Genomic DNA, 13174 nt, shown 5'->3' on the forward strand with positions numbered 1-13174 from the left:
TAGAGTTCGAAAACAGGGGAAGAGAAAGGACCTGCCAGGCAGTTGTGACATCAGCAGCTGAAGGTATTAGGAAAGAGGTCAAGTTCAAAGGTCACCGGTCAAGCAGGTTGTCATCAGTTTCTCACAGCTATCAGACTGGGAAAGCAGCTGCTTCTTATTAGCAAAATCCCTCATGCTGTAAAGGGAGAAGGCCCTGCTCAGCAATGTTAGAGCCAGGATGCTGTCTCAAAAGCTCATGCCTGAGAGGAGATAAGTACACGATAATCTTTGCAGCAGATCTACCTTGATAATGTCTTGTTTCGTCACTTTAGTGCAATTCATTTTTATTACACTCTGTAGCTTTCCTATGATTTAATTATTTCAGTTTTATCTTGCAAACTGATGGAATTTTTCCGTTTAGCTTTGCATCTTTTATTTTGAAGACTACTGCAATAATGCGTTGTTTTAAACTTCTGTGTGTTTTTTTAGATTGAGAAGCCATGGTGAAAATCGAAGGTCCATGATGCAGAACATCATGAAAGCTGCAAAGAGCAGGAGGAGAGACATATATCACAAGCTGGTGGCACGGAGCTTGGATTTTGTTCAGTAAGAATGCTGAATTCTTCTTAGGTCTTGAGTTTCATTAAAACGTGCAGCTTTCCCTACACAGTGGGTTCTTCCGTTTAATTTTGCTGCGCAGGCCTGCACTCTTAATGCCTAAAATTTGTAAAATCTTCTTGGTGTTCAATTTTTAAATGCATAAGATATGGAATACCATGTTATTTATCTGTTACTTTACATTCCATTATAAGAGTAGTTTGGTTTAACAATGAGGTATTATGCATACCTCTCACACTGCACTCTGTGCTCATGTCATGGCTACCAGTGCGTGGCTCAGATTCATTGACCTGTGCAGCAGAGGCCACCTTTATACCTCATATTACAGGATCTTGGTGACAATACTGCTGGAGTAAAGCCAGCACAATCCATCTAATGCACCATATTAGCCATGATTATCGCTTCAACCTTCCTATGTCCCTTGGAAATGTCAACTCTTTCCAATTGCTTTCACTAACAAACTCATATCCTAGACACTTATTAGTGAAGAAGTAGAATGTTATTATTCACTATTGCATTGCACACCAGTTCCAATAAAAATTAGAGAATCATAGTAGATGCCCACTTTGATCAAGCTTATGCTCTCCAGCTCTGTGGCTCCAAGTTATGTACCAGGCATAAGGCCAAATATTTGCATCTCTCAGTCATGTTTATGATGAGTCTCTTCAATATAGCTGTTTTCCTGAATGGGTAACTCAACTTACCATTAATCACCTTTACAGCAATTGTTTTTAAATACCATTTCTTGGCCTCTGTCCCAGATTTGTATTTCCCAGCCTGGCAACCCTATGATTCATTTGTCAGTTTGAAGACCAAACACAAGGACCAGTTGTGAATTTGGTAACAACCATCAACATGGCACGTTCATCGGATCTGAAACTTGGGAAGCAGCATAAAAATGAGCAGTACTATACAATCCACCTCTTATATGCCTTGTTCAGCATTCAATTCTAAAGTCAAAGGGAGCTAAATATTGAACAGGACATATTACAGAAAGCTGATATGGTGTTATCCATCTTGAATCAAAGAGTGTGGTGCTAGAAAAGCACAGCCAGTCAGGCAGCATCTGAGGAGCAGGACAAACAACATTTTGAGCATAAGCTCTTCATCAGGAATGAGGCTTGTGGCCGAAGGGGGCTGAGAGATAAATGGGAGAGGGGTAGGGATGAGGGGAAGGTGGGCCACAAACCCCATTTCTGATGAAGAGCTTATGCTCAAAAGTTCGATTCCCCTGCTCCTCGGATGCTGCCTGACCACCTGTGCTTTTCCAGCACCACACTCTTCGATTCTGATCTCCAGCAACTGTAGTCCTCACATCCTCCTGTCCATCTTGAAGCTTGGTTCTATTTTTGCTCCTCATTTGGTTTCACTTAGTCAGCAGCCATGGTTCAAAATTAGTGGTCACACTTGGTTCTGTGTTGGAAAGCTGTGTGTCCAAGTACCACTTAAAAGACTTAGCCCAAAATATAGCCTAACATTCCACTGCAGTACTATGGGAGTGCTGTGTTGTTGACATGCTGCACTTTGGGTGACATGCTAAAACAGGTCTCGATCTGTGGTCTGGAGTGGGCGTCAGAGATCCCATAGCTGTATTTAGAAGAACAGCAGGGAAGATCTCTTGGTGCTTGGCCAATGTTTATCTTTCTATCGACGTCACTAAAACAGATTACTTGGTCATTATTTTCTTTCTATTTGTGGGTTTGCATTCAAATAGACTGTCATGATTCCTACATTGGAACAGCAAGGATTTCATTGGCTGTGCAGTTCCACAGGATGGCCTGACGTTGTGAACGTTCCATGTAAGTGCACATGTCTTTTTCTGCTCTTTAAGACAGGTGCTCTACTTTTGTCAAGTTATTTAACAGACAGCCTGACCAAACACTAGCAAAAATAATTAATTGACAGGCAGCATTTTAAAGCTGGTGTACATTATTCTTCAAGTCAGCGTGTCTCAGCTGAAATCTACTATTGATCTGTGAGAGCTATTGACTACCTAATTCTAGACTATTGCTTTCAGCTTGTTGCTGCTGCCTGATTGTAAGTATAATATCAACCTGTGTCTGGTCTTCAAAAAACCTGTTAGTGTGCAGGGGACCATGATTGCTTTCAGAACTATGAAGTAGCAATACATTTTGCTTGGCTGGCCTTGGTGATGTTTTATCATGGAATCATATTGATATGAGTTTTAAATGGGCTGAAAAGGGATTATACCAGTTCAGACCTTAGAGTCTGTGACCGATCTATGACCATATAACCTATATACGTTTTTTTTTTCCCATAGCCCTTCCTATCTTTAACAAACAAAAAAACCTATCTATCTTTGATTTCAAACTAACATAATATGCTGACATCAACTGCCATTTACGGAAGACAGTTCCACAAATTTGTATATGCTTTTCTAATTTCACGCCTGAAAGAACTGGCCCTAAAATTTGAATGATCTTTCCCAATATTTAGACTTTCTTACCAGCAGAAATATTTTAACTTTATCTACCTCATCATTTCCCTTTTACATATCAAATTTCAATTACTAAACCTTCTTATTCCTGGAAATGCAACTGCAATTTGTGTGATCTCTCCTGGTAATTTAACCTTTGGAGTCCAAATATCATGCTGGCAAACTTTGGAGTGTGTCAGGTACTGTTATGTTTGAGAATGTGAGTTTGAATCCCAGACAAATCCTAATTTACTGCCAGTTAATCCTTTTGTGGTGCAGTGGTAGTGTCCCTACCTCTGGGCCAGAAGGTTTGGATTCAAATCCCTATTCCAAAGTCATCATAATACATCTGAGCAGATTGACAGAAAATATCTAACATCATGGGTAAACAGCACTGCACTCTTTCTAAGGGATGGTGCCTAGAATTGACCACATTGCGCCAGATAGGATCCTCCTTTGTGCAGCTGTATCATAAATTCTATCCTTTTGTGTTCAAGTCATCCAGTCATCAAATCCAGCATTCTGTTAGCCACTATGATTAATTTCATGTTTTAATGATCAACACAAATGAACACCTATATTTCTTTGGACTATTTTATGTTTTTCAAAATTTTTTTTCTTTTTTATTTCCTCACACTTGCCTACATTGAAATCTATTTCCTGCAATTTTGCCCATTTACTTTATCTATTCATATCTCTTTGCAACTTTATGTTTACATCAACATTGTTTATAATGTTGCCTGTCATTGTGTCATCTGCAAACTCAGATATATAGCTCCTTATTCCATCATACAAGTCATTAATAAATATGAAAAGCTGTTTAGGCTCCAGCACAGATTCTGATGGCACATCTCTTGTCACATTGTGTCAATGTGGATATCTACTTGTTGTCCCTACTCTCTCTGCCTTTTGCTGCTCAGTCAATTATATAAACAAGCCATGAATTTACTTTTAATTCCATGAGCTTTAATTTAGCTTTGAGTTACGAGGGACTTTACCAAAAGTCTGCTGATAGTTGGTTTAAAAATCATCCCTTAAGGTCTTGTGGAACAGTGGTATGTGCAAAAAGGTTTGATTTCAGATCTCCTGCGCCCTGGAGGTGCATCATAACAACTCTGAATAGAACAATTCAAAATATGTCTTTCAATAAGATCTGAAAACATGCCCTTGACTATTACAGACATCTCTTCAAAGAATTCAATCAAGATTAATAAGGCATCACCTCCCTTAAATTCACAATAGCTCGCCCTGATTAAATGTTTTGGATACTTTTAATCAATTGGGACCTGCACCTAGGCCTCCTGATCCAGAGATTGTAACATTACCACTGTGCCAAAACAGCTCCCAGCTAAATATTTAAAAATTGTTTAGTCAATCCATCCTGAATTATTAACTCCAGGCATTTGCTGACAACAGACAGGCTAACTGTTCTATCGTTAGGTGTTATTACAGTTATTATAACTCCTCTGGTTCTGAAGAAGAATCATATTCGAAATGTTAACTCTGCTTCTCTCTCCATAGATGCTGACAGACCAGTTGAGAATTTCCAGCATTTTCTATTTTTAAATCTAAAATTCCCTGGCTGTCCGCTCACCTTTTATTTGATTATTGGTGTCACATGTACAATTTTTCATTCTCAAGGAAAGGTTCCTGAAGAGAGGTCTTTGGAAGACCGCAGTTAAGACATGTGAAATGATCGTCCCAGTGATGTTCTTTGAAGAACTGGGTTGAATTTTTAACCATTAAGAGGATGAGCAGGCACGACATTTCAAGTTGCCTCCATCCAACCCCCATTCCAGCCCCACCCATTTTCTAAGAAACAGTACGGGAGAAGGGGGGGGGGGAGGGGGGGAGGGGAATGGGAGGGGAAGCAAAGTGATGATGAAGTAGAATCTTCCCAGCCCCTGAACAACATGGGCATTGACCAGTCAGTTAGGAAAACTGGCAGATATCAGACTCCCGATGCATGCCTTATCCTTCAACCAAGTGTTGAACTCCTGATGAGAATCTCACTAGTGAGCAACAAGAGGCCTATTTGCATCCAGTTAAATCCCACCATTACCTAATCTTGCCTTGTAGTTGAGCAGTTTTTCATTCAGCGTCCTATTGGCTAGAAACTGAATGTCAACAGTTGACGTGAAAGTCAGAGCAGAGACCTGTAGGCTCATGGTCGTCGCTTTCTCATCCAGGCCTCCATCTTGGAAAACAGATACTGACATATCCATGGCCAGTGGCTACCTGGTGCTTCCCATCAAAGGATGTTGGCACCAGAGAGATACCAATTTCACTGCACCCTCATGGCACATCTCCAACCCACTTACGATACGGTTCTGCATTTAAGTGCATTCTCCACTTTGGAGCACACCTGCCCCTTTCATGTAATGCTGCAGGTCGGCCACTATATGGGTGGGGACAGACCCCCATCTTATGGATTTGACCAGGGTGCACCTCATGGTGCATGGCTTGGTTTCTTAGTGCTCACTCACATTGCATCTGCTGAATGCTCAGAGCCTTTCTGCCTGGCTTTGCCTTTTGCACTTTGTGCCCTCAGCCAGAAAGTAAAGGCTTACAGTAGTTCTGCGGTGCCTCGCTGTTTAACACAAACACAAAGCTAGATCTTGTTAAAGTTGTCAGCAGTCATCAGTCAAGAGGTGGGCATGTTGCTGTATGTTATACTATGTCACACTATGTTACTAGGTCTACCTCACACCCACCTCATGTGCCTGCATCATGTGTAGTAAAAACACTGCAAGCACATCACCAAATGGCAATGTCTGAAGGGAGTACTCAGTCAGGTCATAGAAGCGTTCATTGATTTGGCACTGATCTTCCAAAGAGCATTCCACACAGATGTAAATCCCCACCCCAATAAGTCCACATGGAGCTAGCCTTTTACCACGTGGCTAACTTCCCTAACCTGCACATCCCTGGACACTCTAGACTAATTTGTAGCATGGCCTATACACATAACCTGCACATTGTTTGGACTGTGAGAGGAAAACAGAGCACACAGTGGAAACTCACACTGACAAGGGGAGAGCTTAGAAACTCCATTCAGACAGTCGCCCAAGGCTGGAATGAAACCTGGGTCCCAGGGTGTCCCAGCATAATATGTTAAAAGCTGTATCCAATAGGAGCCTGGAGGTTTGAAAATGGTCAGTTAGACACTTGGGAAGGTCAGAGTCCGGAGAGTGGACAATGTTTAGCTTTGCTAGTCCTGTGCAATCAGTCCAGGGAGCCACAGGAAGTCAGTGCAGGAGCTATGCAGATAACAGTCAGGATCTGGTCAGCCAGCATTCAGGATTGTCCATTCAAGTCAATCAGGGGGTGGATCATGGTCACTCCTGGATGTCAGCTCAATGAAACTCACTGGGGTTTGTCAGGGGCCACTGCTGGGATGGGAAAGTTATGAAGTCAATTCGAGGGATTGGAGGGAGCATTCTGGGATACAGAGGGAATAATAATTACAAAGGAGGGAAACGTAATAAATAAACCAGGGAGACAAGAGTGCATTGGAGGACATGGGAGACCTGTAAGAGAGGGGTCACTGACAATTACAACCACACTGCCTTGATGGCGATACAGCAGAGAGCAATGATTGGTGGAACTAAGTACATTGTAAGTCCGAAAAGGTGTATGGGAACATGGGGGATCCTCAACAGGGCGGACAGTAGGAAAAGCATATGGAAGTTTGGGTGGACAGCTTGATTCTCAGTCCGAACTTGCAACTGTCTGTAGCAAGAGTAACCTGCTTGCCCTCTGTACTCTTGTGAATTGTAAATTTGACCGGAGTGGGCACAGCAGCTGGTTTTATTTTGGTTTCTGTTGAATATATGAGCTGTACCTGAACAATGTGAAGCCATCCAAGGAGAATTGTATTGGTCAGGTACTTTCACAATACAGTTTGAAGACTTGTGTAATGATAGTTTAGCATTGTCCTCAAAAGTGTGGAACATGGAGAACTGTGGATTTCACCCCGTAAATGAAACGCTTGCAGCGTCCAACTGGGTTAGAAATGCAGGTCACAATCAATTTTGGTCATGTCATTGATCACTGCAGATTGGAGACAGACATCTGTCTAAAGCAGAAGTAATTCCAGGTGACATTAAAGGAGTCACCTCTGGGCCATGATTCACAAAAACAATCCAAGATCGCGCTGGCTTCTCAGCAATGGAGCTGATTGCCTCTCACCTGAATTGTAAATATTCACCAGCATGCTTTTACGTGCAATGCTTGGTTAGATACAAAAAAAAACTGCAGATACTGGAATCAAAGGCATGAGGCCAGAAGAACACAACAAACCAGGCAGCATCAAGAGATCGAAAGTCGACACTTCAAGTGTAACCCTTCTTCAGGATTGGAAAAGGTTTACACCCAAAACGTCAACTTCTCCATCTCTTGATGCTGCCTGGATTGCTGTGTTCTTCCAGTCTCCTGCCTGTCTACTTTATGTGCAATGCTGCCTATCCTGGGTGATGAGAGGTGTTTGGTGTTTGGTATTTGGGACAAGGTATCAGTACTTGAACAGAACTTACATTTTCCTACTGTATTTGTACACATGGCCAATACTGCTTGCATTGAAATATGACCATCCCAGTGGAATCCTTTATGTCCCAGTGTACAGAGGACTGTGCTAGATTGTCATTTGTGAGTGATATGAATACATTTCTAAGGGCCTTTTCTTTTTGTTATATCCATCACCCAACTCCATTGGAAATGTGACCAATGAATCCAGTCACAGAAGGGGCTACCATTGCTGTTGCTGTGATTCAACAAAGGTGCAGAGAAATGGAGGAGCAGCAAATGTACCAACAAGCCCAACAAAGACCAGCAGCAACCTCCACATTGTGATCAGCTTTCACATGAGGAGGCCCCAGCTGACGAGCCCCTCAGGAGGTACAGAAGGCTCAGAGTTTGTATCATTTCCCATACCATTTTGTCCAGATGAGCAAGACGCAGTGTTTCTGCAGACTGAGGACGTCCCGAGACACTGTCACAGAACAACATCAGCTGCTAGAATGGATCCTGTGACCTGAAGTAGGGGGTGGCCATCCAAACTCAAACTCCACCAAGGTGACAGCTAAGCAGCATTCTGACTGCTTCCAAGGATCCACTGGGGAGCTGTGTGAGATCTCAAACTTCAACCCATAGAAGTCTCAAGACTGATCCAATTTGTGTCAGGTCACACCACTTCACCTAGTTTTCCTGTGACAATGTTAGTGTTGCAGCCTGAGCCATGGTGTTTGCCATCATAGCTGGCTTCCCCCAGGTTCAGAGTGCTATAGACTGCATGTACATTGTGTTGAGAGTACCATCTCATACAGCAGCTGACTTCATCAACACAAGAGGATTCCATTCCAACCGCTTTGTTTCAAAGTGATGTTCGAATTGTCTGGATAAAGGTGAGGTTTTAGAGTTTCTGCCACATTATCGACTCTCTGGGAGAATGTGTCTGTCCCCACTGGCCATGTTTTCTGTACAGGAGGCACCTAAAAACATGAGGGTTGGCCATCCTGAGCCAAATCTTGAAATCGAGCAGTGCATTGACTATTTCCTAACAATTAATTAACAGCTGATTGGGCTCACTATCTTGCCAGTTGAACCTGCTTCATAGAAACCATGTCAGAAAACAGTTGGCAATGGCTGGGCAGTATTTGGGGAACCAATTTTCTTTCTGAAAAGACTAGAAGGAAGAGAAGGTGCATTCAGAGGGTGTTGCCCTGTACATCAGGAGCCAATACCAATATATTACCACCTCCAAGCCTCCCATACCCCCAGGATTCACTATTCCTATCTCTCCCCACACCTCAAAGCTAACTGACCTTTCCCAACCCTAAAAGCCTGGGACTTACCTGGCTCTAGGATCCATCAAAGATCTTCATAGGACTTCTGGTGGTACCAGCAATGTCCACTATACAGTAGGCAGCTCTCAAGTCTCCTGCACCATGGTCCATTCAGCATTTTATTGTTGTGGGGCAAACCTTTCTTTTTGCTCTATTGACTGCCACTGATGTTTGCAGCGGGGTCAAGCAGTATGGCCCTTCACACGTGTTGTGAAAATCATTGTTTCTTTGACTTTTTTTTGCAGCAGTGGGAAGTGGCAATGCAAAATTGAACATTTTTCTACCCATTCCACATGCCAGACACAGCTTGAAGAAAGAACCTTGTGACCTTCACCCCAGAAAGGTGCAGGAACATAACTAGATGCATTTTCCGAAAGATGCCCGTTTCTTATACTGTGTTATCTTCCTTGGTTGTCCTGCTGAGTACAACTGTCAGCTTACTGCCAATCTGCATTAAATTATGAGCAATTTTGAGATAAGGATTTACAAACTAAGATCTGAATCAAACCCTTTCGCAAATTGTTTTCACAATAACATCTACTGAAGAGATTGTGTGCAATAAAAATGGAGACAAGTAATGCAATCCCCAAGTCTCCCTCTTTTCGTAATCTTTATAGTCATTAGAATAAGCGTTCTACTCCCCTAGTTGGGACTCTGTTTAGACATGGTCCTAGATGTGAAGGAGTTCAGTGTTCCACCTAGCCCTTTAACAATGGTCACAATGCAATGAGAATGGAAGGAAGAACAATGTATTGCAGAGTGGGGGAGTAGGGGGTGACCAAGTATATCTTAGTTTGAGAACATAATATCTTAGCAATGATTTTGAGGTGAGTAATTAGGTTCAAGGAATACAAACATAAGAACAAAATAATTGTATTATAATTTTATGCTAAGGATTAGAATAAATTGAAAGAAAGCACTAATTTAAAGGAGCTAAATTTTATTAATAAATAATTCTTCCTTGATATTCCTTAGTAATGACATCAATAGCTAGAATGTTTAAGAACAGAATGATCAAGGCTGCTTTTAATCTTTTTCCTTGTGCTGTACAAATTGTTTTTTTAGTTAGGATTTATTTCAGGTTTTGCATTTTTATGATAAAAGGTAGCCTTTATCTTTAATCCTTTAATCTGCAGTGTATTTCATATGTATCCACTTCAATGCAAATCCCCAGGCTAAACATTTTTGGTGAGTTTCTGCGGCCCCTTCATTTTCTCCCTATCCTATACATTGCCTGAAACCAGGAAAGTTTTAGCTCAGTGCATTTGGATGGTGAGAAATGTAAATTTCGAAAGGGAGCTGCAGTCCACCTTGAAGACCAGGCCTTGAAAACATTGCACTGGCAAATTTCAGGCTATGACTAGGATCATCCTGATAATCTAGGCAAAAATGAGGACTGCAGATGCTGGAGATTCAAGTCAAGATTAGAGTGGTGCTGGAAAAGCACAACTGGTCAGGCAGCATCCGAGGAACAGAAAAATTGCGTTTCGGGCAAAAGCCCTTCATCAGGAATGAGGCAGGGAGCCTCCGGGGACACCTCATTTCCCCTCCCCCCACCTTACCCCAGTTGCAACCTGCCAGCTCAGCACCATCCTCATGACTTGTCCTACCTGCCAATCTTCGGGTCCACCTATCTGCTCCACCCTCCTCTCCGACCTATCACCATCCCCACCTCTATCCACCTATTGCACTCCTAGCTACCTTGTCCCCAGCCCACCCCCTCTCCCTATTTATCTCTCCACCCCAGAAGCTCCCTGCTTCATTCCTGATGAAGGGCTTTTGCCCGAAACATCAATTTTCCTGTTCCTCGGATGCTGCCTAACCTGCTGTGCTTTTCCAGCACCACTCTAACCTTGACTCATCCTGATAGTCTGCTGACTTTGGAACTCTTCTGCACTATCAGATTTATCTGAGTGGAGCGTCCAGGCCAAAGTTTCGCTCAGTGAGGCTTTAAAATTACATTGGGTTCACTGTTCCTTTTCATCCACCACACTGGACAAAATTGTTATCCTAACAACTGAACTGTCATCAATAAATGAGTTAGGGAGATGTGAGGAGCTAAATATATGTAAGTAATATGAGCCCTGTAATCATACACAGGGCAGCACCAACAGAACTGACATTCTGTCCTAATCTTTGGAGAACACACCAAACATTGTATGTGATGATATGCCTCATCTCTTAATCCATGGGTTCCTAATTTTTATAGCCTGTTAAATGCGTTTTTAATTTTCACAAAGGCAATATGTATCTCTATTATTGCATGCAAATCAAGTCTTCCTTGGGCATTTGTGTCTGGTAAAAATAAACAGAATATAAGTGCTCGACAATATATTTATATAGGTTTTGTGTATTACAGAAATTACCAGCAAAATTTAAATTAGAACACTGGAAAAAGCATTTTACTACGACCTAAATTGAACTTTTAATGAACATGCTGAGAATATTTGAAAAACCCGTGTCTTTCAATGTAATATGAGTACCTGATTAATGTATTTTTTTAAAATTATAGGCTTGAGTTATAAATTTCGTAATCTTGTTTTATGGATGGCAAGGTTCTGTAATATGACATCATAGAATGCCATGCCTTTAAATGGAATTAATTTTGTCCTGAAATCTTACCCAAGTTCCAAACATAAATACTTGGAAGTTGAAAAGTCTTTTGAGAATTGTTTCATTTTGTCGCTCACTGCCATTATCAGTTATCTGTATGCGTTACCTATGGTCATCTGTAGAATAGATTTTGACACAATAAATTAGTTTACACTTTAAAATATTTTTGTTTCACTCCCAAGGACAAAAGCAAGGTCGTTTGGATCCTGAGTGTTCTGAGAGTGTATCAGGGATACAAAACCATTTCTTCACACCATTGTTGTTCATATCCTCCAGTGCATCAAACTTCATTTCCACTTCAATTTTATCAACCTTCTGCTGTAGTCTCAAGGAGATAGGAAACAAGCAATGACACGAATTAGCCCTGAGATTGACTGATATAGCTTAGCACACCAGCTCAGGGGATTGTGGGTAAAATTCTCGCCTCCTTTTTTACCTATCTACATTCTGTCAGTCAGCTGTCAGAGGATGTCACCATCTCCTTCAAGCTGACAGACAGTGAAGGAAAGCTTTTGATGGAGTAATTTACCAAATTCATGATACAGGGAGCATCAAAGATGGCAGCTGGGTCAAAGTTCAACTGACTGCTCTAAAGAGTGTGCTGAAAGGTTTTTCTCATAGATCACTATGACTGTCAGGTTTTAGTCATTCACGGGTTCGCCCTCTACTTTCAACAAAGTTGCTGCAAATATCATTTTAGAAGGAGGATGAAAATCAATACATTGTGGAAAATAAGGAATTAGTTTCTTATTACCTGCTGTCAGCTAAAACAGAAGTTCCTCAAGAAATTGTACCGAAGTTTTTGTTTGGCTTTTGCTGAAAATATAAATCTTTTAAAAATCTCATGACAGAATTTTTAGATAGACATAAAAACAGATCAAATGTTCTTATTTTGTGTTCATCTTAATGCTGGCTCGTGGGTGATAGCAGGGAATTTGTGACTAAGACTTTCCAGTGAAAAGTTTTTGACTTTACACAGAACTCTCCTTTCTTAAAAGCAAAACAAATATGAAAGCATTGATCGAAAATGTTAAGGCACCAAGAAATGCTCATGAATTTAGTTAAAAATAAATCAATAATAAAAAGTCCAAGGTGGAAAAAAATGTATGCCTCAAATTGGAAAACATCATTATGCCTTCAAAGAGAAGGAATTAAACAGAGGTGATTGTATAGGACTAAGAGAATCATGTGACATTTACCTGGAAAAAAAGAAAGACATGTTTGAAGTCCAACAAATGAAAATTACTTTCACCCCAACTTTAAATGCCTGTGATGTATCTGATACAGCATCAGCTCAATTCACTTGGGACTTGCTGCTCTTCCAAAAATAAATTGAAGTCCAAGGATATAATAAAAGAAACCAAGCTAGAAGATAAATTATTCCATTTTTGCATGCATGCACAGACACTGTAATAATGTGAATAATTGTTTATAGTTGCATTTAATCCCTCTGTGGCCCAACCTCTTCAGACTGCTAAGTAGCCAAAGGATTCAGACGAACTTCTTTAGGGATTGCTTGTCCTGAATTGACAATATATGAATGTGAGAATTGCATGGAATAAATTTTCAGAAATAGGCCTTTCAGCCCAACTAGCTCATGCAACTTTCAATGCTCTGTTTGCATCCCTTGCACCTTTCCTCATATGTCAGCTTAACAACATATTCTCACTTTGATCATCTGCAT

The 13174-nt window shown here is 41.2% G+C and overlaps 1 long non-coding RNA gene across 1 annotated transcript; it reads left to right on the forward strand.

The window, feature by feature from the left end:
• The first annotated feature begins 244 nt into the window (after window positions 1-244).
• On the forward strand, window positions 245-10310 carry LOC140491247 (uncharacterized). Its single transcript, XR_011963250.1, has 3 exons — window positions 245-585; window positions 2312-2396; window positions 7770-10310. It is a non-coding gene; the product is annotated as an uncharacterized lncRNA (long non-coding RNA).
• The last annotated feature ends 2864 nt before the right edge of the window (window positions 10311-13174 follow it).

This window comes from Chiloscyllium punctatum, chromosome 19 (genome assembly GCF_047496795.1).
Source record: "Chiloscyllium punctatum isolate Juve2018m chromosome 19, sChiPun1.3, whole genome shotgun sequence".
In the NCBI taxonomy this organism is placed as follows: Eukaryota; Metazoa; Chordata; class Chondrichthyes; order Orectolobiformes; family Hemiscylliidae; genus Chiloscyllium; species Chiloscyllium punctatum.